General features: G+C 45.5%; 1 long non-coding RNA gene across 1 annotated transcript; it reads right to left on the bottom strand.

The window, feature by feature from the left end:
- Positions 1-5,106: 5,106 nt before the first annotated feature.
- On the bottom strand, positions 5,107-7,298 carry LOC131908752 (uncharacterized). The gene is made up of 2 exons (XR_009378658.1): positions 6,957-7,298; positions 5,107-5,372 (listed from the first exon to the last, which is right to left on the bottom strand). It is a non-coding gene; the product is annotated as an uncharacterized LOC131908752 (long non-coding RNA).
- Positions 7,299-25,263: the final 17,965 nt, after the last annotated feature.

The raw sequence follows: 25,263 nt of genomic DNA, 5'->3' as shown, positions 1-25,263 counted from the left end.
TCCACACACAATAATAATAATAATAATAATAATAATAATAATAATAATAATAACAATAATATAATTTTTTTTTCTTCTCGAGACAGGGTTTCTCTGTGCAGCTTTGTGCCTTTCCTGGCACTCACTCTGTAGCCCAGCCTGGCCTCGAACTCACAGAGATCCACCTGCCTCTGCCTCCTGAGTGCTGGGATTAAAGGCGTGCGCCACCACCGCCCGGCTATAATAAATTCTTAAAAGAATGTTTTAAATGAATAGTAATTACTTGGTTTTGTCTGCTTAGAAGAACACATCTGAAAAAATAATTCTTTGGAGAAAAATCAGCTTCATGTGGAAATATTTTCGATGCACTCTCTGCTTTTTTCCTCTTTGGGCATCTGATTTTATCAACTTTCAAGTGCAGGACAGTTTGGATCCCTTCTCCACAATGCAGTTGTTACGGGGTGTGGTACTCTCAAGTTAGTGTCTATACAAATGCCCTCTCAATAGATGACCAAACCTAGTTTCCTCAAAGGCTCTTCTCTCACCCAGAGTGCCCTGCCCAGACTTTGCTCTGTTAGCTAAAGTCACCAGGGACATCAGAGCATACAGAAACTATACATACAAAAGCCTGAGGGGAGGGAGGGAGGCTCCAGGATTAGAAGATGCTGCTTATAAATCTCCAAGTCCCTGCTTCTCCATTCCCCTCAACTGTCTTATTAAAAAACGATAGCCAAGCTTTTCATACCTCGGCAACATATGAAATCAATGCTCTCTACCATGCAGCTCAAGGACTCAGCTCACAATTATAGGTTGTTTGCAATTAAACTCGGGTCATTCCACCGCAGTCTGCAGATTCAAGGCACCCAGCCGAAGTCTGGCTACCTGGGCAGGCCAGACAGGATTAAGCACACTGCTTTAGTAAGAGACGTGTTGTAAGACTGTTCATTTAAACCCTAACATCTCATTGTGATGATCTGAAGCGTGTGATGAAATGCAATATGACAGCCATTGAATTAACAGAAAATGGAATTCATCTCTCAAAATTTCACACAAAATAAAGTCATGGAGACAGACAGAAATAAAGGGAGAAAGACAGACAACGAGCACCTTCACTACTTCAGCCTCATGGTGGAATGATGCTGTCTGTCTCCGGTTACCTGGTTACCCGTGGTCTTTGTTTGAACAAAGTCCCTACCATTTTTTGTGCTCCTCCATTATGCAAAGTGGTGAATTTGTTCCCATTTTGTTTCTTTGATTTTAGCAAGTGAATTGCACAGAGGTAATGCACTGTAAGTGGGGCTTTGAGCATTTCCATTTATGCACGACATGGTAATAGGAAATTTTCTGCCCCTCTTAGCTTGATGAGAACCTTCCTCAAAGACCCTACAACTCCTTCTGTGGTAGCCACCTACTTGATTTATAATCTAACAGTGGCAGAAGAGGTTAGCTGGGTAATTTAAGTCACTAGATTTCGCTAATGAACTAGGGCCAGGGAGAAAGTACTTTATATTGTAAAGTCTCCACTTCACCTTCCCTATACCCCATATACTTTATCTCTAAAGTTTTACATTATTGATATAAAAGGGGAAATGGTCCTTTCCCAGGAAAATGAGTTAGCAAAGCAGCCTTGCCTGGAGTTTCTCCTGAAAGTCAAGGGGAGTCAGAGCCTCTCAGAGTAACAGTGAAAAGATCCGGCTGCTGTAGCCAATAGGAATGCAGGATTCCCAGTTATATTTGCATATCAGATGAGCAATCCATCATACAATCTTCAGGATATACATAGCTTCAATTGCTTTTCCAAAATTCAGGTGTGGCTGGGTAACTGGCATCCTAAACCTCGAGGAAGATGGAAAGCAGGCACATTTGACCCAAGATGCCAAGAGAAAACTCAGGAGAAAATCCAGCAAAGCTTGGAAAAATTAGCTGCAGAGAGAAGCCTTCTGGCTCTATTTGTCCATCACTGGATTTTTATGTAGCACCTTACTGCAGGCTTTACTGGGCTTTGAAATAAACTATTGGTCAATTTTCCCCCACATAGATAAACAAGTCCTAAATGGAGTTTTCTTCACAGTAGCCACAAAGAAACTGTTCCATGTTGTGTAAAGAAAATACATAGAAGGCCAAACCCGAGACCTTCCTGAAGACATCCATGGACACCAAAGGTTTCTGTTTATCTCCAGCAGCTGACTGCAACTTCAAAAACTCTGGTTGCATGGGTACACCCAGCAGAAGAGAACACAGGTGTGTAAACAAATAGGCCTACCGGCTAGCCACAGCGGTATTCACAGTTGTGGTGCCAAGCCCTGCGAACTGAAACATTGTCTCCAGGAGTGAGGACAGAAACTCAGACCATTTACAGACTTAGAAAGCTCAGAAAACCACAAGCCTCCAAAGTGCCCCTGCAAGGTTACATCAGCCGTCAACAGTTGCTGGAGAGAGGAGACTCTTCAGTAGAGCTGCCTGTAAACTGTTCAGGGAGCAACAGGGATGCAGTTTTTATAAGTCACTCAGGCTGGGGTGGGCTTTGGGGGATCACCTGCCTTTGAGTAACCTATACTCCGGTAAGTGACCCCAGTCCCCCCTCTAGCTCACTAAATCAGACTTGAGTAGAATCATTTCTTCGGTCTGTTATCAGTGCCCCCTTTGGATTGATTGACATTTGTCTTCATCTTCTCGGGAAATGTTAGAACAGCATTCAACACAAGAGCTTGTCAACACACCAGGTCTGTAACCAGCTCTATGACATGGGCAATTCCTTAATTCTGGGCACCATAGTCTCTGTGCTTCTAGAACAAGGATGCAGGCTTAGTATCCCTTATGCTAAATGCATAGATGCAGGCTGAGTATCATTATCCAAAACGCATATCGTCAACAGTGTTTCAGAGTTCAGACTTCTTAAAATTCTGGATATTTGTGTAGACATAATGAAGATGGTACCCACATTTAAACAATCCATTCAAATTTCTCACTTGCCTCCTGTGTGTGTAATGGCTAGACGGCAGTTTAATGCAATATTATTAACCATTTTGTGTGGAAACAAAATCCCATAATGTTGAAGTGTCTACTGGTTGTGTCCTATTGGTCACTCAGAAGTTTCTGGTCTGGGTGCTTTTAAGGTTTTAGATATTCGGGTTGGGGATGCTGAAGATTTGAAAACGTCTACATGCAAAGGCCACTGGGGACCGGGAACTAGTTTGTGCTGTGTGGAATGGCGGAAAGTGGTGACGGGGACAGACAGTGCTGCTGCAGCTGGGCAATGAGTGACGGGTCACACATTCCTCACACGACAGCACACCGAGTCCTCACCACAGAAATCCACCCAGAAGATTTTAGAAACTAAACTCTGGCTATCTTATGATTCAGTGATCCCATTCCTTAATTGTCATCCTGAAGAAATTAAAACATACTTAGAAAATTACTGTACAAAAACATCCCCTGTGGCTTTATTCACACTAGGAAAAAAATGGAAAGGGACAGATTCTCATCAGTACTAGTAGATACACATTATTTGTTCATAAAACGCAACAGTACTCAGCAATGAAAACGCATGAATAACTGCTATGTAAATCAATGCAAGTGCATTTGAAAACACTGTGTTTGGCCAAAGGTTAGAATTCATGCCATCAAAACAGACAGACAAACGTGAAGCCTTAAGTTGGAACAGAGTTTTTATCTGAATAGAAACAGGTGACCAGATGCCACATGTCTGAAAGCCACAAGCAGATCTGGGATGCATTTTACTCTTTCCTTTTCTCTTCAAATAACCTGATAAAAGCAAAGACCCTCCCTCTCCCACAGACCCTATCCCACCATACTCCAAGGCTCTTAGGTAAAAGCTTTCTGAATCTTTCTGTTCTATGATGACGGAGTGCTGTTCATGTATAGATGTGCATTTTCCCCAAGCTCACTGAACAATATGCCTCAGACCTGTGCCTTCAACTGCACGTATTTCCTGAAAACCTGTGGAATAGCTGACTTACTGATCCAATAAAGGCTGGCTAATGTGATTTTGCCTTCACATAAATGATATGCTTATTTATGTTTAATTATAACAAAGAAATCATTGTTGCACATGGTCAAACTAATTCAAGCAATGTATCTTGTCTGATTTGCTCATCCTCCTATCAATCCACCCACACACCCCACTCACCTCACACAAAGAGAATTTTGTTTACCACGGCAGTATTGTGAGCCTGCAAATGCTCCAGTGCAGAGGGCATAGGGGCCTGGGACAAGAATTGGGGAAACAGACATCATCCATAGGGGGCCATACTGCTGTGTACAAGAACCAGCCCCCCAGAGCCTGGTGCCTTTCGTTAGTGACTTTCACGCCTTCCTTGGGGAATCACGGTTCTTACCAGCAGTCTGTGCTGATGGGAGACTGATAACGCTTTGGGTCTTAAATCTATTCCGTTAACAATTTGAAACATTTGCAAAGACTGATGTACTATTTTGAGGACTTCTCCACAGTCCTACGTTGGTGTGACCAAATGGGTGACCAGATGCCAAGTCTCTGAGAGCTACAAGCCGACCGTGTGGCCAAAGTCTGCTGTGAGGCATCTTTTTGCATTGCTGTGACCAAAACCCTGATATGAGGCGTCTTAAAGGAGGAGGTGTTTATACTGCCTCAAGATTCAAGGGACTGGTTTACCTGGCTGGGAAAGGAATCCCGCTGACTGCAATCAGGAAGTAGAGAGCAGACAGGAAGTAGGCACATCTATAAACTCTCAAGACCTGCCCCCAAAGGCCTCCTTCCTCCGGGTAGGCTCTTCCTCCTCCTCCTCAAGGCACTGCAACCTTCTACAACAGCCCCATCAGTTGGGGACTAAGTGTTCAAACACATGAGACTGGGGGGAACAGTCCACATTCAGATCACAGCCACCCTCCTTTGCTTGGGCATATGTTGGCTTTACTTTGCAGCTCTGAGGAGTGTGCTGTGGTACCAGTTGTTCAAGGCTTTGGGGCAAGGCAGGAGTTACAGGGAGCCTGAGGAGAGCTCAGTGCAGTGGGGAACGTTCTCATGGTCCCAGCCTGTGCTGCTGGGATTAGAAATCACACAGCACCTTCCTAAGGGGAGCCCCCAGGGAGGCAGGAGCTTCACTTCCACACAACAAATTATCTCAACACTTCTTAAAAACCCGTCGGAACGCTGAGGTTTGCTTTTTTAATGATTATGATGTGTGGGTACCACAGTAGCCTGGAGGGTCAGAGGACGATGGCCTTCAGGAGTCAGTTGCAGGGGTGGGCTCGTGTTGACAGGTTCCCTGGCAAGCTGAGATGATCTGCCGAGCCATCTCAGCAACCTGGAGCCTTCAAGTTTCGAGGCTGCGATGAACCCGGCATGCTCAGCTTGAACGTCCGAGGATTTAATTACCAACTTTCTCTCTTCTCAACTGGAGAAAGAAGAAATCGCTTTCACTAATGAAGCTAATGTAATTTTGTGGAAGATTCTCTTGAATGTCAGCAGCGTCAAGCATTGCGTGTGCTCAGGAATGGGGAGAAAGAAGGAAGAGGTACTGACCACTGCTCCAGGCAGCTTTTAAACCTGTGGGGCAGGTATGTCAGGCTCCCCCCACACCATTATTGGGCAATGCCTGGTCAGAGAGACGTACTTTAGTTCACTGACTTGATTGCCACCATAATTGGGAGAAATAGATACAATCTCCATGCGCATTTCCCAGACGCACCCACTGCAACTCATCAGGGAAGCTGGCAGGCTGAGATCCAACCCTAGGCAATAAGGAAAGGGGAAGGATATAGCCAGCACAGAGCCCAGTTCCCGGACTCTGGATTCTTTGCTCAACCCAAGCCTCTTTCCTCTGTCCCAAACACGATTGAGAACATAAATGGGTCAAAGAATAGCGAAATTCCAGAAGAGTATCCAAGATGACTGAGGTCTAGAGTGAAAAAAGTGTAAGTTAAGCAAGACTTTCATACCACCCCAAAATAGGAATCATTTCTAAGTCTGAATAGATAGGAGAGGATGTCATTTCATAAGGAAGTCTCAAATTATCTGGGATGGATTCCTGAAAGTGTCAATAAAAAAAAAATTAAGTTCTCACAAGGGAACTTCATTCCAATTAAAAGAGCTTCAATTCATTTGCTGTCAAGCATCATCTTCTTACAGATACCCTGATCTGTTCAAATTGATCAGAACATGATGAATATTTCAAAAAGAATGACTCTTCCTCGGAGAGGGAACAGTGAGTGATCAGTGGTAGAATTAGGGGCTCCCATGACAGCTCTACAGGGAATATTCCAAATTTTTCTGGTAAACAGAGTCAGGCACCATGTCACATATTTTATTCCTGGAGACTGACAGGGCAGTAACAGGGCAAGGAAAAGTAAAAAAGGCAAAGTATCTCCAAAGGAGTATCTGGTCTGGAGCCATGAACCTTTCTCATTGCCGTCTTCTGCCTCAGAGCCAAGGACTGAATAACTTTCCTGAGCTCCGTAAACTGACGAGGTTGGGAAAGAAGCCTAGAGCCTTGAAAGATGCCCCCACAGGGCACTACCACTGGCAGGATCCTCCTGTAGCTAGGGGAATCTCAGAGCCTTCCCCAGAGAGAGGGATTCAGAGCAGGAGGAGGAGATGCTCGCCATGGTTCCTGGTGGCCTCTGTTACTATGACAACCATCCCCTTTGTTTCCCTGAATCCAAAGCTGCTGCCTCCTTTAGCGAATGGCATTCAGGTGAGACAGCTGTGTGAAGACATTAGGAGAATGAGGACCTGGAAAAACAAAACTACCTCTGCATGCACGCGCGCAGTGCGCGCGCACGCGCGCGCGCACACACACACACAAACAGAGAGAGAGAGAGAGAGAGAGAGAGAGAGAGAGAGAGAGAGACCCCTATCTATATGTATATGTATATGCACACATACATGAACACATATGCTCACACATGTGCTGGCACCATGAAGCTACTGGGATGTTTCTAGCCTCTAGCTGCTCTTTGAGCAAGGCACAGCACCATACCTGTTGTGGTATCAGTGCTTGGGGATCATATCTTTCTTCTGGTTGTCACTTGAGTGATTGTGTTTCACATGGTTTCCTGGCAATATGTTTCTTCATCCATGGAGAGTTCAACTCCCCTACCAGGCTCTCCCAACCATTCTCTTCCCAAATTCTTCTCTCAGCATCCTGTTCATCTCTTTCAGGGCCATGAGGACAATTCATAGCTGTTTTGTTGATTGTCTATTCTTTATTGGGTTTTTATGGCCCTCTCCCACAAGATGACAAGCTCCAGGAGGGCAGGAAGGCAGCATTCTTCTGCAGCGTTATTCCATGGAGTAAAAACATGACCTGTGGGGTGGAGACACTGACTGGTTTTGGTCCTTAGAATCTCCCTCCCAATGTTCTTCTGTCATAAATCAACAATGAACAAGAGTCACGTTAAACACACGATAGTGAAGCTGGAGAGCTAGCTCAGTGGATAAAGAGCCTTCTCACAAGCGTGAGAATCCTAGTTCAGTCCCCAAAATCCATGGGGAAAGCTGGGCATGACCGAACACTGTGGACTCAGAGACTGATGGTCCCTGGGACTCAACGATCAGGCAGTCTGGGGGACCCAGGCCCCAGTGAGAAACTCTGTCTCACAAAACAAACTGAGCAGCATGAGGAATAACATCTGAGGTTGACCTCTAGTGTTTTCACACATACACACACACACATACACACATATATACCCCACATAAACACATACACACATATATATCCCACATAAACACACACACATATACATATACCCCACATAAACATACACACACACAAACACACATATATACCCCACATAAACACACACACACATATATACCCCACATAAACACACATACACATATACATATACCCCAAATAAACACACACACACACACATATACATATACCCCAAATAAACACACACACACACACACACACATATACATATACCCCACATAAACATACACACACACACAAACACACATATATACCCCACATAAACACACACATATACATATACCCCACATAAACATACACACACACACACACATACATATATACCCCACATAAACACACACACACATATATATCCCACATAAACACACATACACATATACATATACACCACATAAACATACACACACACACAAACACACATATATACCCCACATAAACACACACATATACATATACCCCACATAAACATACACACACACACACACAAACATACATATATACCCCACATAACACACACACACATATATACCCCACATAAACACACACACACATATACATATACCCCACATAAACATACACACACACACAGACACACATATATACCCCACATAAACACACACATATACATATACCCCACATAAACATACACACATACACACAAACATACATATATACCCAATATAAACACACACATATACATATACCCCACATAAACACACACACACACACACACACACACACACACAAACACAAAACATGGCCAAGTCTCAGTTCTATTTTGCTCTCCCTACACTGTGTATCTCTTTGCAGAATTCTCCCACATCTTCATCTACATGTAATGACCAGATAATGCAGGGGTGGGACAATGTCAAGATGTCCTTCAAGAAACAGGGACAATTGAATGCTTGGAGAAAACCCACACCAGGAAGATTTCTCTAGTCTGAGACACAGGAAAGGGAGGGACTCTGGGTCTTTGACATTCTCCAGGCAGAGCGGGTGGGTCCCAGGATGAAGTGTCTATCACACAGAGGGCAGAGAGAAGGTGGTTCAAGTGACATGAGAGGAAACAGTGTAAAACGCATCTTTCCTCTGTTCCCCAGGCTTTCGAGATCCCACGGTCTCATTCGCTTTCACGATCTCCCAGTGCTAATGGTTGTCAATCCAGGGGTTGTGGGGGGACACCTGCCTACGGCTTACGGGAATATCATTCCAAATGTATAATGGACATGAAAGAACAATGGAGCACACGTTGTAAACATGTTTCAAACAACTTTGATGGGAATTACTCTTTGTAAGATACTGAAGCACTGGACAAGAAAAATGTCTTTGCAAGAAGTATTTTATTTTTTATATATGTAAAATATAGAGCACCAAACAACTAAACAACAATAAACAAAACCCTCCATTTTAAAACTTTAGCCAAAAGCTTCATGAAGATCTTCTAATCCCACCACTAATTACCTGTGCCGTCTTCTCCTCTACTTTCTTGTCTCAGACTGGTGGGAACTTCCTGGTGTAGATTTGCTCCAAGCACTCAATTGTCCCTGTTCCTTGGAGGACATCTTTCAACCCTCCCATTCCCTACACTATCTGGTCACTACAGTGAACTTTAACATGGTAAGAAGAAATAATCCATACCCCTTGCCGCAGCTTCTTTTCCTATTGATGTAATAAAGTACTCTGGAAAAAAGCAACTTAAGAGAGAAATGGTTTATTTTGGCTCACAGTTCAGGAGTATCGTCTGTCATGGTGGGGAACTCAAGGCTGTAGGAGCCTGAAGCAGCTGTTCACATTGTGTCCACAATCAGAAAGCAGAGAGGCACCAATGTCTCCATGATGGTACTCAGCTCGATTTCTCTACACTGTACAGTCAAGAATCTCCTCCCCAGGGAAGGGTCCTGCCCACAGTTAAGAAGAGTCTTCTCACATCAATTAATGTAATCAAGATAATCCCTAGTAGGCATGCTCAGAGACCTATCTCAAAGGGAATTCTACATTCTGTCCTGTTGGTAATGGGTATAACACACACTCCTCTTCTACAAGATCACGAAGCTGGCCAACTCCAGGGGAGGAAGATGTCCTCTCTCCAGTTTCAGAGACAATTCTAAGCAATCACCATGACAAGCCAACAGGTCCTATTGTGCAAATCTCATTCCAAGCCAGATTTCAGAGACTAGAAAGTAACAAGAAAAGCATCTCCCCAGGGAATGAGCACCCCTACATCAGCTCTGCTAAGAGGTGACAGGGACAGAAAAAGATCAACATATGGAGCTGGGGAAATGGCACAGTCAATAAAGTGTGAGCTTAAGCTTAAAGGCCTGAGTTTGATCCTCAGAGCCCATGTGACAAAGCCTGATGGGATACTATGTGTTGTAATCCCAGAGCCCATGAGGTCAGTTCCAAAGCTGTGCAGGTCACAGCATTGGTTCAAATTTCTCATTCAGATGTCAGTCACGTAAAATGGAGTCTGATTTCAAATCTTCATAATAGCATCCTTTCTTGATAAATTCCCTCCAAATGTCCTTGGCCTTAGAACTAGACTATTTCTCATCCCAGCCCAGCTCTATGGTATGATGGAAGAGTGCTCAGCACTGTAGAATGTTCTGGACCCTGATGGGTTCAGTCACTGCAATGCTATTCATTGTTATAGGCTACTGGTCAGTCCATGGATTGGACTTTGGTGCCTGATGAAGTCAGTCCCAGGGTATGGCTTTGTTTCCTGTTTTGAGAGGTTAAAATCCCACTCAGTTTAAGACTTTCTTCAGCTCCCATCAAGGTTCATTTGAAGACCTTACTGTGTGCTCTCTCGGTGCATGGATGGTGGTGGTGGGAACTTGAAGGATGTGTGCCAGAGGAATCCCTGGTAAAGTTTGCCTCCTGAAGAGCCTTGGTAGGCAGCAGCCTTCCTGTAAACATAGCTATTTGCATGGGGTTACAAACCCGCCCTGCACCCCTCACCCCCACCCCAACCAGATCTGAGGAAAGCCTTTGCATTCCCATGGATCTGGGGCATTGGGGTCCTTGACATGGCTGTGCTTGGGTCTTAAATGCTCACTATAGGGGTTCACTCTCTCTCCACATCTCTCCCTGTTTTATTTCTTAAATGCTCCTAATCCTGCCTGACTCTTAGGCCAGCAGCAGCTCTGCGTGGTTTCAGGAACTGGACCAAGAAGAGAAAGAAGCAAAAACATTTCATATTCTGGCCTGGCTTCTCAGGGTCATCCTGCCCCAAAACGGGAAAAACTCCAAAACTAGAAAGGTCCCCCCTGCAATGCACCTCTGCTTGCAAAGGACTTGATGCTAAGGTAAGCTCTCTGTGGTTGAGAGGGCTCTCAAGTTGTAACTTCCAGATTGGTTTGCCCAATGCATCCCCGTATTCAATGCTTCAGGATCTGTGTCACACCAAGACACCCAGAGTCCTGTTCAGGGTGATACATTTTGTGAGAGAAACCAGACTCACAAGAGTCTCTCAAAGCAGATCAGAATGGCCTGGATCCCCGCCTTAGATACAATTCTAGCCCAGGTGTTCATCAACTTTCAGAGTCTTCAGGCTGGTGCTCTGAGCCCTGAGCCCTAAGGCCTGATTCCAAAAGCAGAATTGTTTTCTCCTATGGGGAGGATGGTGATCTAGGCAACCTCTGTTCTCCAACCTTATCCCGGGCACTTAGATTTACAACCGCTCCTTGGGAAACCCGGAACAAGCCCTTTTTCTGGACTCTGTTTGCCCATGTTTTACACCCACCCAACACAAGTAAAGGTCCCCTTGGCTTTGTCTGTGTGCTTCTCCTGGGGCATCTCATGACTGACTGATGTCAGTTCCCCTACTCAGGGTCCCTGCTAATCTGGCACCTCTTGCCTGTGACCTGATGGTTTGGGGACAGACCTGGTGATGGGGGATGAAGAAATGATAGACACACATACAGAAACACTGGGACCAGGTGAGCCATATGCTCTGATGGAGGCATGGCAGCCCAGAAATCAGCTCCTTCATTTTATATACACAGTGTAAACAAGGAGATGGGTTAGCTGATCTCAGCGGGGGTCTCAGTAGAGGAGCAGTCTCAGGCTTCCATCATCTGGGATAACAAAGCTTTAGTGCTTGACCGGATGCTAGCCCTCTCTAGCATGTGGCTCTGGCAGGCCTTGCTCTTCTCCCCCATTCCCTCTGCCTTGCTAAAAACCATTAGATTACATTCCTAAAAACTACCAAGGTCTATTCCCTTATTTGGCCACGTCCTCCTCCTCAGGCTGACTACCAAGGTCCAACTATCAAAAACTAACTTTGGTTCACCTAATTAGTATGTCCAATTAAAATTCAACACCTCATCCTAACATGGGGTTTCCCCCTTTCCCTTTATAAACCGCCATTTGCCTATGTGCCACATCTGTCTGCCTTCTATCCAGAGGCAGTCCTTTGTCCCTCCAGGACGAATACCCACATCCCCTTACTTTTGTCCCCTTTCCGTCTCCCACATTCCCCAATCCTTTATCACCCAGCCCATTCTAACACAGACCTCCCATTTCCCTCTTCTTAAGAATGATGCCTGTGAGGTCAATTTGCTGCTTTTCCCACTTAGTAAAGGATCTCTCTGTGAAAGCAGGTATTTGGGTGTGGTTTGTGCCTCATCCAGGGTCCAGGAGGAAGCGCCACTATTCTGGGGTCTCCTTCAGTACTTTCTCCACATACTGGTTTTAGCTAACGGTCAACCTCTTAACATCTGTACTCAGACCAAAAGAAAGCTTTGTCACTTCCTGAGCCTGACCAGGGGAAGGCCTTGTTATGCCCATGGCATCATTAACAAGGCTGTTTTCATGCCATGCATGCTCATTCATACAGGGATACACTGGCTCTCCAGAAATGAAACCATCAAAAGCCACTCCGATTAGATTACTCAGAGTGTAGACAATCCACAGATCAATTTCTTTGTCTGTTTGACTTGCTTTGTAATTTCCAATCAGAGTTTGCTACATAGCCCAGGCTGTCCTCAAACTCTCAATCCTCCCATCTCAGCCACCGCTCACTTATAGCCTCCTAAGGGATGGCAGGGATGTACTGGCACACTTGATGTATTAGTTACTTCTCTGTTACTGTAACAGAACATCACGACAAAGGCAGCTTAGAGAAGGAAGGGGTTTCTGAGGCTAATGACTCCAGAGGGAAATGAGTCCCTGATGGTCCAATCGAGGCATGGCAACAGTGGCAGCCGAAGAGTCCCTGATGGTCCATTCAGGGAACGGCAACAGTGGTGGCCATGGTGGCAGAAGCAGGGGGCCGAGGGCTGGCACCGCAAATTGAAGCACAAAACAGAGAGAGCGAGAGGTAAAAATAGTGTTAGCCTTTCAACTCTCACACCCTGCCTCCAGTGACACGCTTCCCCCAGCAAGGCCATACTCACTAAATAGCCCAAACAGTAGTCCCAAATGGGGACAAAGTATTGAAATTATCCTGAGACAATGATGGGCACCTTCAATCACTTGGCAATCCAGTCTTCACTTTTTAAATTAAATTGCTTGATAGTATTTCTCGAAGTTTCCATAGAGAATATGGATTTTCTTAGTCATTCAAAAAGAGTGAGCAAGTACAAACAGAGCTACTATACAAGGGGAACATTTGGTCCATGTGAGAGTGAATTCACTGAGCTCTTTTTACATGCTAGCCTTTGTTTTCTCAGGGTACACTGACAGGCTATATCGGCTAATCTCATTGGTATGCCACCCGTATAGGTTAGATTTCTCATACATCTCAAGTTCTACTGGAAACCATGTCAAATCAAAACAAGTCAAATCTAGAAAATTGAAAGATAGAAAGAAGAAAGGAAGGAAGGAAGAATGAAAGAGAGAAAGAAAGAAAGAAAGAAAGAAAGAAAGAAAGAAAGAAAGAAAGAAAGAAAGAAAAATTCACACCAAAATTTCAAACATTGAGTTCTCTTAAAAAGAAAAGATTGGTAAACAATGGACCACAGCTCATTTCTGTCAATAAAGTTTTATTAGTCCACATCCATACATACTTGTTCATACATCATCTATAGCTGCTTTGGAGCTTTAGCATAGAATCAGTTGTTCCAAGGGGCATCATATAGACCAAAAAGTCTTTAGGTTTACCATCTTCTCTGTGGGTCCTGTCAGAATGTCTGATGGTGTTTATAAAGAAACGAGGTGGCCATGCTGAAGTGTTCTACAGGAGAAGTATGTGTACAGGACTCACGCAAATGGCCTCATTCACTCTAAAAGCTGTGTACTGAGGAACCAGGCATAGAGAACAAAGTGCTTTAGGCAAACAGAACAATGTGATGATTCTGCTCGGTTTTATTTGTTTATAGTTAAAAAAATTGCTTTTTAGACATGACGAACAAGTTGCCAGGCTGTTACATTAAGGGAACTTCAAACAGTGAAGGAAACAAACTCAAAACTTTCATCTTGTTCCTTGTGCAAGGTGCTAAAAGCATTTTTGAACCTTGTTTGTATTCTCGTGAGCAGAGGGGGCGATTTCTGCTGTGTTCAATAAACAGCATGACGAAGGAGGAGCATGTGGTGTGGTCCTGGATGCCTCCCTGTGTTCCTGGCCAAGGGTGAAAGCCACATACCCTCTCCTCCAGGAAGGACTGCCTTGGCCTGCCTGGGACACATTCACCCTCTCCAGCGATGAGTTAGCAACCAGCTTCTTTTCTCACTTCGTGCTAAGTCAACACTTGAACATGGCTGGGCTATCTTTTGCTGGAAAAAAGTATGACAGATACTATTTGGGGAACAGAGGGGTCAAGACCAGGAGAATCAAAGTGAGTAACAGGATAGACAATGTTGACTGCCCCAAGAAAGCTCGTGTTTGTGTGCACGCAAAGCATCATGCCCTTTTCTTTCCCAGAAGATGGTGTACTGTCAGATGCAGAGCACTGCTCCAGTGTGGACCACTCCCCAGGAAAACGCTCAAAAGCACCTCACCTTTTGTGAGATGTCTCATGCCAATTCCCCTTAAATGTGATTCTCACCTGGAACTCTTTCACACGGGACTCCTACACTTGGCCAGTGCAACTTTGCCCCTGTTAAAACCCTCCAGCTCCCGTTTCAGATATTTTGAAGATACTTGTGGTGGTCTTGGGTGGAGGGAATTAGTTCTGCTTCTTTCCTGACTGCCTGCCTACTATCCTTTGTAACTTCACTTTGTATTCCTTTCTGTTCAATACTTCTCAAAGTACTGAGAGTTTAAAGAGGTACCATAAATCCCGGATCGGGTTTTAATGACCACAGTAAGCCTGCTTGTAATATGTCAGTGAGCTGAACCCGAAAGCCAATGGGGACTAGGCCATTTCTGCCTTAGTAATTGTCTCCACAGAAAGATTTATAATGTCATTATCTGAATCTATAAGAAATAACTCATGGTGCTGAAATGCCCTAAAAAAAATATTACAATTCTCTTAAAATCTAGTCATTCATAAATGCTAAATCATAAAACTTTTTTCAAGATGTTTTATGTTAAAAGTAAAACCTAGTAAAAATATAAATGCTCACTTCTTAATCAGACTCTCACTCTATGTGTGTGTTTGCAGCTTTTCCATTTTCTGGGAAATATTTACAAACCTAACATTGAGCTACCACATTCCTCTGGGATCACAAGGAGCTACGGTGTCTGAAAAGGCCGTTTCTCCTCACCTTCTCCTCTCTACACTACTACCGTAGAGTAAGGAGGAAAAAGTCTAGTTAGCGTGGCAATAAAATCCACCTCAGCAATGAAAGTCCCTTTTGCCTAAGTTCTCCATGGGGGAAAAGAAAACAAATAAAAAACAAAAATCAATACATATTAAACTTTCTGCTAAATGTACCACAGGGCTGTTTATAGTCATTTCTGTAAACTCCTTTCCCCCATTTCTTCTTAAAAACATAAAGACCAGCCACTCTTTCCAAATAGCAGGAAGCTTCCTCCTGCTTTGTCCGAGTTTCATAAGCCCTGGGATTGCTACATCTTCCCATCTGCCTCCTAAGCCACGAGGTTGAGCAACCTGCACGCTTTCTACAGCTAAAATCCTCTTGGGAAGAGAGTCCATTGCACTTTTAACACGACCTTCAAGATGTTTCTCATAATTTGAAAGGCTTATTTGTCTTGTTTGTTTGTTTCACTCCCTAAACATGGTAATGTGCCATAAACTCAAGCCTTGTACTGGGCTTTTCCTGTGCGTCTTCCCTTCCTCCGCCAGCCTCCTGAAAGCTGGGATTCTCCCCCCAGGTTGGCACATCTGGGATTGCAGCTGAGTCTTCTGGGAATGGAGCACATGGAGTTATCTGAAAGGGTTTGGGAAAGAAAACTAGTATCATCTGCCTCCTCTTCCGCCTCCTCCCCCTCCTCCTCCTCTTCCAGCTTCTTCTCCACATCTTTCCTCCCCACTCACCCTTTCCTTCCCCCTCCCCACTCACCCTTTCCTTCCCCCTCCCCACTCTTCCTCTTCCCTTCTCCCTCCCCACTCTTCCTCTTCCTCTCCCCCCCTTGTCACTGTCACCTCGCTGGATTGACCACCCCCCATTCCCTGACCACCACCCCTCATTCCCTGACCATCATCCCCCATTCTCTGACCACCACCCCCGTTCCCGTTCCCTGACCACCATCCCCCATTCCCTGACCACCATCCCCCATTCCCTGACCACCATCCCCCATTCCCTGACCACCATCCCCCATTCCCTGACCACCCCCCATTCCCTGACCACCCCCATTCCCTGACCACCACCTCCCATTCCCTGACCACCATCCCCCATTCCCTGACCATCCCCCCATTCCCTGACCACCATCCCCCATTCCCTGACCACCATCCCCCATTCCCTGACCACCCCCCATTCCCTGACCACCCCCATTCCCTGACCACCATCCCCCATTCCCTGACCACCATCCCCCATTCCCTGACCATCCCCCCATTCCCTGACCACCACCTCCCATTCCCTGACCACCATCCCCCATCCCCTGACCATCCCCCCATTCCCTGACCACCATCCCCCATTCCCTGACCACCATCCCCCATTCCCTGACCACCTCCCATTCCCTGACCACCACCCCTCATTCCCTGACCACCATCCCCCATTCCCTGACCATCCCCCATTCCCTGACCACCATCCCCCATTCTCTGACCACCATCCCCCATTCCCTGACCACCCCCCCATTCCCTGACCACCATCCCCCATTCCCTGACAGTTACTTTTCATTTTGACAGCTTTGCAAATGGTAACTTTCAAGTACTTTGTTTTGATACATGTGAAACTATAGTCACCACCCTTCCAGGAACTCATCCCAGTGAGCTGTAGACCCACCCATCCTTCCCTTAAAACCAGACTCCATGGAAGAAGCAACACGACTCTACTCTATTCCTCTTGCCACCCACATGTACTCAGTGCCCTTGTATTATTAGTGGTATTGTCTACCACCATTACCACTAACACCCACAGCGCTGGCTCACCTGCAGGATGGTGGCTGCCTCCTAGTGACGGCCCCATGGAGATCTAATAGTTCGGACTGAGTTGCTAGTGAAGTATATAAATAGGTTAATGTTTCGCAGTGTTAAGAACGATGCAGAACACACACCCGAACTGTGTCGCGACACTTCCAGGAGGTGGAAGGAGCTGAGATCTTAGTGTAGACAAGGCATCAACAACTGAGGATGACAGGAATCAAAGCCAGAGACTGAGCAAAGCAGAAAGCTTCAGTGTTAAAAACAAGACTCGGGTACGGCGTGGAGCGTGCGGCGTGGGGCGTGCGGCGTGGGGCGTGCGGCGTGGGGCGTGCGGCGTGGGGCGTGCGGCGTGGGGCGTGCGGCGTGGGGCGTGCGGCGTGGGGCGTGTGGCGTGGAGCAGCAGCCGTTCATTATTCAGTGACAGGTTCCTAAGCATGGGGGTAGGGGCTGCCAGGAGAAGAGAGAAACAGAAGAGAGAGAAGAGAAAGGAGATAAAAGCCGGGGTCAGGAGGTCATGCACAAGCTTTGTCTCATGCCAGGCCTGTTTCTGGTTTTACACAAGGAACTAAGTTCCTTCTCCATACATTAGGGCCCTGGGGAAAGTCTCAGCGGATCTGGCCCTCAACATGGGTGTTCAAGAGAGAAAACTGTGATTTGGGAGTAAGATGCCTACACTCCGAAAAGGCCTAGATCACCCAAGGCCACACAGGGTGACTAAAGATACCCATGTAACTGGTACAACACTATTCTGAATGTCCGTGGCTCCACAGGATTGCCACCGATATCTGGGGACCCAGTAGAGGAAAACCGCCTTCACCGATGTGAGCTGGCCGTATGAAGGCCATCAAGGTCACAGACAAAACAGCAGATGAAGACATAGCAATTCACTTTCCAAAACACAGCTCCCATGCCTTGGCTTTTAGAGAACCCCAGATTTCCTGGGCTGTGGACTCAAGGATTCATACTTTCCACTCACCTCATCCAAACTCCGTAGAATTGCACCATCAGTTTTTTTGGGGTCTCAGGCTGAAGATGGCAGATGGTGAAAACTTCTTGGCTTCCATAATCGTGTGAGCCAATTCCCACCACAAATAAATACATCTCTCCGTATAGCTCCATATCGGTTGTGTGACTTTTCCCAGAGAGTCTATTCTGTTCTCCCCTGATAGAGGTGAACCACAGACAAAGCAAATGATTCTAGCCAAGTCTACCTTGGAAACCAATGAGTTGTCTGGAGTTCCTTACAAACACTTGTGTGACTTGGGCATCCACTCCACTGACTGATGAGTGTCCCTCCACCAACAACTGTTAGCCACTTACATAGTCTCGGGGGAAGGAAGTGGCCTTGTGAACATCATGAGTCATTTCCTTTTTTCCTCAGGGAATCCGTCCAACTCTGTGACAGGCTCCTGTGGGTAAGTGCCACTGCCCTGATTTCAAAACAACAGCAGCCATGCTCAGAGGCTGAGTCCACAGCAGCATCTATACGGCCCATATACGTCTAACCAAGTCTCATTTTAGCATGCATATGTTGTAGCTGTAAAGTCGGCATCAATATCCTCTGGTATTAGCTCTATCCCTGACTTACACACCCTAAACCCTATAGTATGAATTACAGGCTCAAGTCCTCAGAAAGTTATCTAGTGGTTAAAAATGAGGGAACAACATGATCACATGACTTTCCTCTTAGGGAAGTCTGTCTGCCATTTGGAGGATGGGTTGGATGGGAGCTATGACTGAAGGCCAAGGCCAGTAGGAAGTTGTGTAATTGGCATATAAGCATCTGTTGCAGGGTATTTGTACATGGTGTGAAGATGTTTTGCTGTGATTGGTTTAATAAAAAGCTAAACAGCCAATAGCTAGGCAGGAGAGGTTAGGCGGGACTTCTGGGCAGAGAGAGGAACTCAGAGGTTAGAATCTGGCACGGCAGGAGATGCCAGCAAACATGGAGGGAATCGGACATACAGAACGGAGGAGAGGTGAAAAGCCACGTGGCAGATGTAGACTAATAGAAGTAGGTTAATTTAAGTTATAAGTGCTAGTTGGGAACAGGCATAAGATAAGGGCCAAGCTTTCATAATTAATAAGAAGTCACCGTGTCATTATTTGGGGGCTGGTGGCTCCAAAGAAAATCTGACAAAAGAGACCTGCAACAAACACTGATGCCTCCTTGCTGCCTTTCAGAACATTTCAGGTCTGAATCCCACCCCATCCCTGTGTTCGGCACAACTCACCCCTGCCCGTGTGTCCTCAGTCCTCATATGAACTGCTCACACACATCGGGGCCATCTCAAGTGTCTTGTATTCAAACTTTAACATTCCTCTTAGAATATGTTCCTGTTTTTGAATCCTATCTTTTACATGAAGACTTCTGAAGGTATGGACTACAGAAATATCGACTTCCTGGACACCAAAAACATTTTTGAAGGCCCTCATGCATTCCTGCCTTTACACTTTCCCATCACCCTCCCGACTTAATCGCACCAATCTAATTGCCCCATTTATCTCTTTATAACACTATATTCTGTTTTCTCTTCCTGGGAAGACCATGGCTACTTGGATTGTGCCGCCCCAGCCCCCCCCCCCCGACACACACACCCGTACCTAAAGCTTAAAGGCTGACATCCCTATACAAGAGAAAACAGGTCGTGTTTGTCTTTTTGCTTCTGGGCTGCTTTTCTCAGGATGATTGTTTCCAGCTCCAGCCATTTACCTGCAAACTTCATTTTTCTTTTTGTTTGGATATTCTTACTTCCTTGGGTTTTTAAAGTTTGTTTTTATTTTCATTTTTGCTTAGTTTTGTGTTGTTGTTTGTGGAAGCATCTAGGAGGAACTGGGGGAGGGAAAAGAATATGATCAAAATAATATGAAAAAATGTAATAAAAAGTACATTAGTAGAAAAAATTTTAAATTAAGGGCTGGAGAAATGATGGAAGCATTTGCTGCCAAGCCTGAAACCCGCATGGTAGAAGAAAAAATCATTTGTTGTCCTCTGACCTGTATACGTGGTCCATGTGGCACACATACACACACAAAGTGAATAAAAGCATGCAGTTTTTTTAAAAAAATTAATTCTACCTCTTGCATTATTGCTTCTTACCGTGATTTACGTCTTGTTTAATTATTTCATGTTCCATGTGTGCACATATGTCCCATTTCCCCAACTGAAGTGTAGAGTCCCTGAGGGAAAAGACTGTCCTTATGTTTCTGGGGATCCTTGGAGATGCCTGGCACCACACCAAGCCCACAATAACTCAGTTGGTGCTGATCGGCAATGGAGGTCACAGAAGTGTTTTCCAAAACCAAGAGGGACACCCAGATTTCTACTGCATAATGAAATGGAAGTCCAAACTCAGAGAGTCTTTTAAAGGACACAGGATGTTAGTTACTTTCTCAACAGCATCCTTCCTGAAGTACATGCCATGTTTGAGTAAAAACAGACACAGGATGGGCTCTGAGACTCTTATGTGCATAGAAGTGAGAGCTTTAGATTTCTACCCTGCTGAAGGACAGCCCAAAGATGCCCATCATGAAAATGGCCACAGGCTTTCTGTGGCCCCCAGATAAATAAGGAATCTACCCAAGAGAACTTTAAAAGTAGATTAGGGATTAGGGGTTAAGGCTGGAGACAGACAGACATTAGCACAGTGTCTGCGTTGATGGGGACCATCTGTCTGTCAGAAGCATGTGTTATGGTTGGAGAGAGCGGGCTGGGTTTTCTCTCTTCCTGCTGTGTCTTCACTCTTGTGGGTAGGAAATTCTGTTGACAGGACAAGATTGCCTTGGGATAGCAGGAAGTGGAAGGAACCTGCCTGCTTGAAGTACAGCCTGGGCACTGCCACCCTCTGAAGGAAGCTTCCTGTTTGTTACAGTGGAAGTCCATGAAAAGGACCATAGGGACCCATGAGACATAGGATACAGAACTGGTGGCCACAGGGAAAATGACATCAGCGATGACTTCATGTACCTGTGTTAGCACAGGCCTACATGTGTGCAGAGCCCACGGGACAGTCTGGGTGTCATTCTTAAGGCTCCATCCACTTTGTTTTGGAGACAGGGTCTCTCACTGGCCTGGAACTTGCTAACTAGACTAGACTGGCTGGCCATCCAGTCCTAAGCATCTACCCTGTGTCAACAAATTCCTCACTGCTGGGGTCATAACTATGCACCACCATGACCAACTTTTCATTACATGGACCTGAAGCTTAAGTTTGGGTCTTTATGGTTACAAAGTGAGAACTTTACTGACTGAGCCGTGTACCCAGCCTGAGGTAAGACTTCCAAAATGAAGACAATTGAGGAGGATACATGAATGAAGCCACAGATCACTGTCCTGGATGAAGAAACTTGACTCTCTCTCTGTAACATCTTCCAGATCCAGAGCCTTAGAAGTGTATTAATCCTGCATGATGTAAAGCAGCTGAAGCATAAGCTGTTGACTGTAGGGGCAAAATTCCATTCAATGCTCTGCCCTTTGTTGGGTGTCAGTAGTACCCAGGGCTTCTACTCACAGATCCCTGTGGCTGCTCCTCATCCACCTGCAACCTGAGATGTGTCCACCCATTGCTAAGGGTCCCCCGAGGCTGGGGTTGGAGGACGTAAAAATCATCATAACTGAAACCACTGGTCTATGGTGTGGTAGACTTGAGTTTAGTATTCTAGTCCCCTTTCCCTCACCCATAAAAAGGAGGATTAGTACCAACCTCTCAGAATTTGGAGAAGGGTAGACAAGAACACTCAGTGGGTAAAATCAGTTGCCACCAAGCCTGCTGACCTGAGTTGAATACTCAGGCCCCACATGGGAGAAGGAGAGAAACAACTCTCACAGACTGTCCTCCGGCCTCCACATACTCACTGTGGTACAGGGCATAGGCATAGACACAAAACAAATAAATAAAATGCAAAAAGAAGACGGAGGCAACTCATTTGGAGAAAACGTTAAATGAATAAGGCACATAAATCATGAGCACAGTTGGAGTTCTCAACTATCATGTTATTATTGTTGTGATTACTATTTACTGACAGCGACCTGGGCAGTCATTTCTTGCTCTGAAGAGTAGAGTGTTTGTTTATGTTGGGTTTTGTTTTTCACATTTGAGGAAGGGTTCTACTATGAAGACCAGGCTGACCTAGAACTCCCTCTGTAGACCAGGCTAGCTTTGAACTAGGGACTTCCAGTCTCATTTTTCCAAGTGCTGGGATTTAATATTTGTGCCACCACGTCAGCTTCATGTCTTGAATATTACTTTGAATTCTTTTAAACAATTTAAAGAAGAAGCCATTTGTTTCCAAGCACTGAAGAAGAATAAATTATCCCCCACCATGCAGGTTCCTACAGATGAGTTCAAAGCCTGAATTCCCTGCACCTCACACTACAAACAACTTGGGTATGAATGTAATCTTCTGACAGCTGACCTGCTTTCATTTTTCCTGTATTTATTTACTTAGAAAAGAGAGAATGCTCATTTTTTTTCTCACCCTTCAAGTAGATTTTCAACTGAAACAGTAGAATGCCGTGCCCACCAAGTGGCTAGCTATGAGCCTGATCCTCCATAAAGCACCCGCATGGCTTCTGGCACAAATGGGCACAGGGCAGTGAGTTTAGAGCATGAAGGTTACACTGATCAGTGCCAGATACCAGAGGCTACTGAGGTTTCCGCTTTAAAAATGGCGTTTGCATCTTTCAGTGCAGGGAAAACCACGGTGAGTCCGCCAGGATCCAACGTTGGTGTCTGTTGATCTAGCTGGTCTCCAGCCCATGTGTTGTGTAGCTACTGCTGGCGCAGATTTTCTAAAATGGGAGAGAGAAAAGGATGGTTTGATTTTTTTTTCTCCGTGCCTGGTTTTGTTGTGATTTGCTTTGCTTTTTGAAAAATGTTTTACGTTTATTTAATTTGTATGTCTAAGCATACACACATACTCATGGCATGGCTCTCATGCGTCAGTCAGGGGACAACTTTCATGGGTCTATTCTCTATTTTCTCCATGTGAACCCCGAGAATTGAACTCAGATTGTTGGTCTGGCAGCAGATACCTTTTCTTGTTGAGCTATCTTGCCAGCCCATTCTCTTTACCTGAGTAAGGGATGTGGATGGAGGAGTGGTGTGTGTGTGCGTGTGTGTGTGTGTGTGTGTGTGTGTGTGTGTGCGTGTGTGTGTGTGTGTGTACACCATATATATATATATATATATATACACACATATATATATATACATTATATGTGTATTATATATGCATGTAGTCTTGGCTGTTGAACCAGAACAGCAATCATGGGCAATCTATAAACAAATAGGCACAGCTGACTTCCAGTAAAGCTTTATTTATAAGAACACAGTAGCTGTCTCTGGCTCAAAGCCCTGGCTTTCTGACCCCAGATTGAGGTAACAGTCCAATGAACGGCTCCTTTTCCACCTTGTTGGCTTCTGCTGTGTGTGACTGTCCTCTCAGGCCATCTAGGACCCTTTCTTGCTGCAGGTCCAGGGGGAAATGACAAATACATACAGGGCTGTTCATTTTCCTATGACTCGACAGAATGATCGAGAAGCCTGCTCATTTGAACAAAATGATTCCTGTGTTTTCGCAGACTAAATAAGCCTGGTATGAACAGCACATTTGATTTAATTTTTCTCCTTCAAAAATAAAAAGCAGCCCTATTAAGAACCCCCATCACTCAACGCTGAGAGGAAGCTCCTTCGAATCGTCAGCCCTGCAGTAATTACTGGCAAAGAACCCCTGATGAGAGATCCTTGAGAAATGGAAAATGTACCCAAAGAACTAATAAAAACCCAGTCAATTGCAGTTAGAGATCTCCAAATAGGATGCAGGAGGAGAGAGAAGGCAAGCCTGCTGCATGCACAAAAGGAAAGCCAGAGGAGATGGGCCTTGGAAGGGGAGTCTGTGGGCAGACAGCCTGGGGGCACAAGGTGGGGCTCGCCACTTTTCCAGGGACCTGTCCTGGGATCCCATTCAATAGTCACTTGTTATCAACTGTAGCAGCCAGGGGCTTGGAGAGCAGGAAGGCATGACTGGAAGAAATGATAAAATCCTGGAGCTAGCTGAGAGTTGAAATAGTTTATGTGTTCAAATTCAGGATGGGTGGAGAGGCGAGCGGCTCATGAGCCCCACACTTAGCTGAAGAGGTGTGGATAGTTGATGTCTTCTGGGAGAGGGAGAATGGAGTTTCTTCAAGGGTGTGGCCCCTGGTAGGTCAACTGTGCTCCAGTGAATGGCTTCCAACACCCACGAGAACACAGACAGCACAGTTTGGACTCCGGGTTTTGTTTTTAAGAAATGAAGTTGGGAGGGGGTGGGGGTAGTGATTTAATCTGGAAGGAGGAGGAGGAGGAAGAACATGATTAAATTCATTGTACAAACGTGTGAAAATCTCAAAGAATTGGTCAATGCATTGTATTTTATAAAGTGAGGATGGAAAGGAGAGATGGAGAAGGAATGCAGGGAAGGGAAGGGGAGAGGGGAAGGAGGAAGAAAGAAGGGGAGGGAAGGGAAGGGAGGGAAGAGGGAGGAGGAGAAGAGAAAGAGGGGAGGAAAGGATGGAGGAAAGAAGAACAGAAGGGAACAAGAGGGAACAGTGGAAGGAGGGGGTAAAGGGAAGTGAAGGAGAAGACAAAGGCAGAGAAAAGGAAAGGCAGCAAAAAGTAGCTATTCCAGCTCACTGGGGAGGGTGGTGGGCTTTGATTCTGACCACAGCCTGGCGTCTGGCAGGGTGCCTGACCCGTGCTGGGTGCTCGGTCACATGACTAGAGGGAAGAGGAAGGGAGGCAACTGGCCCAGCAGCCCACGTGGTTGGCATGTACAGCAAAGAACAATGGAGCCCCAGGTGGAGAAGGCCACGTTCTGGGGACCAAATGCAAGTTGCAGAACAGGGACAAAGGGACCCTCTTCCTGCAGGGGAGACCTTGAGCTCAGGTTGTGTCCTAGAATGACTGAGTGACACTACCCTCCACATCAGAAAAGAAAACCTCCAGGTGACATCATGACGCTACCTGACCTTTTGGGAAGGGGACAATCCCTAAGCTGTCTCTCAAGAGTACCTGTGGGTAGCTTGTTCCATATCACAGCCTATATTCTGATCAAGATTAGGAAACCAGGAAACCATTGAGTTTCTCAGGAGAGCAGCTAGG

This window comes from Peromyscus eremicus, chromosome 4 (genome assembly GCF_949786415.1).
Source record: "Peromyscus eremicus chromosome 4, PerEre_H2_v1, whole genome shotgun sequence".
In the NCBI taxonomy this organism is placed as follows: Eukaryota; Metazoa; Chordata; class Mammalia; order Rodentia; family Cricetidae; genus Peromyscus; species Peromyscus eremicus.
The sequence above is the reverse complement of the archived record's forward strand: the minus strand, read 5'-3'. Positions and strand labels throughout refer to the sequence as shown.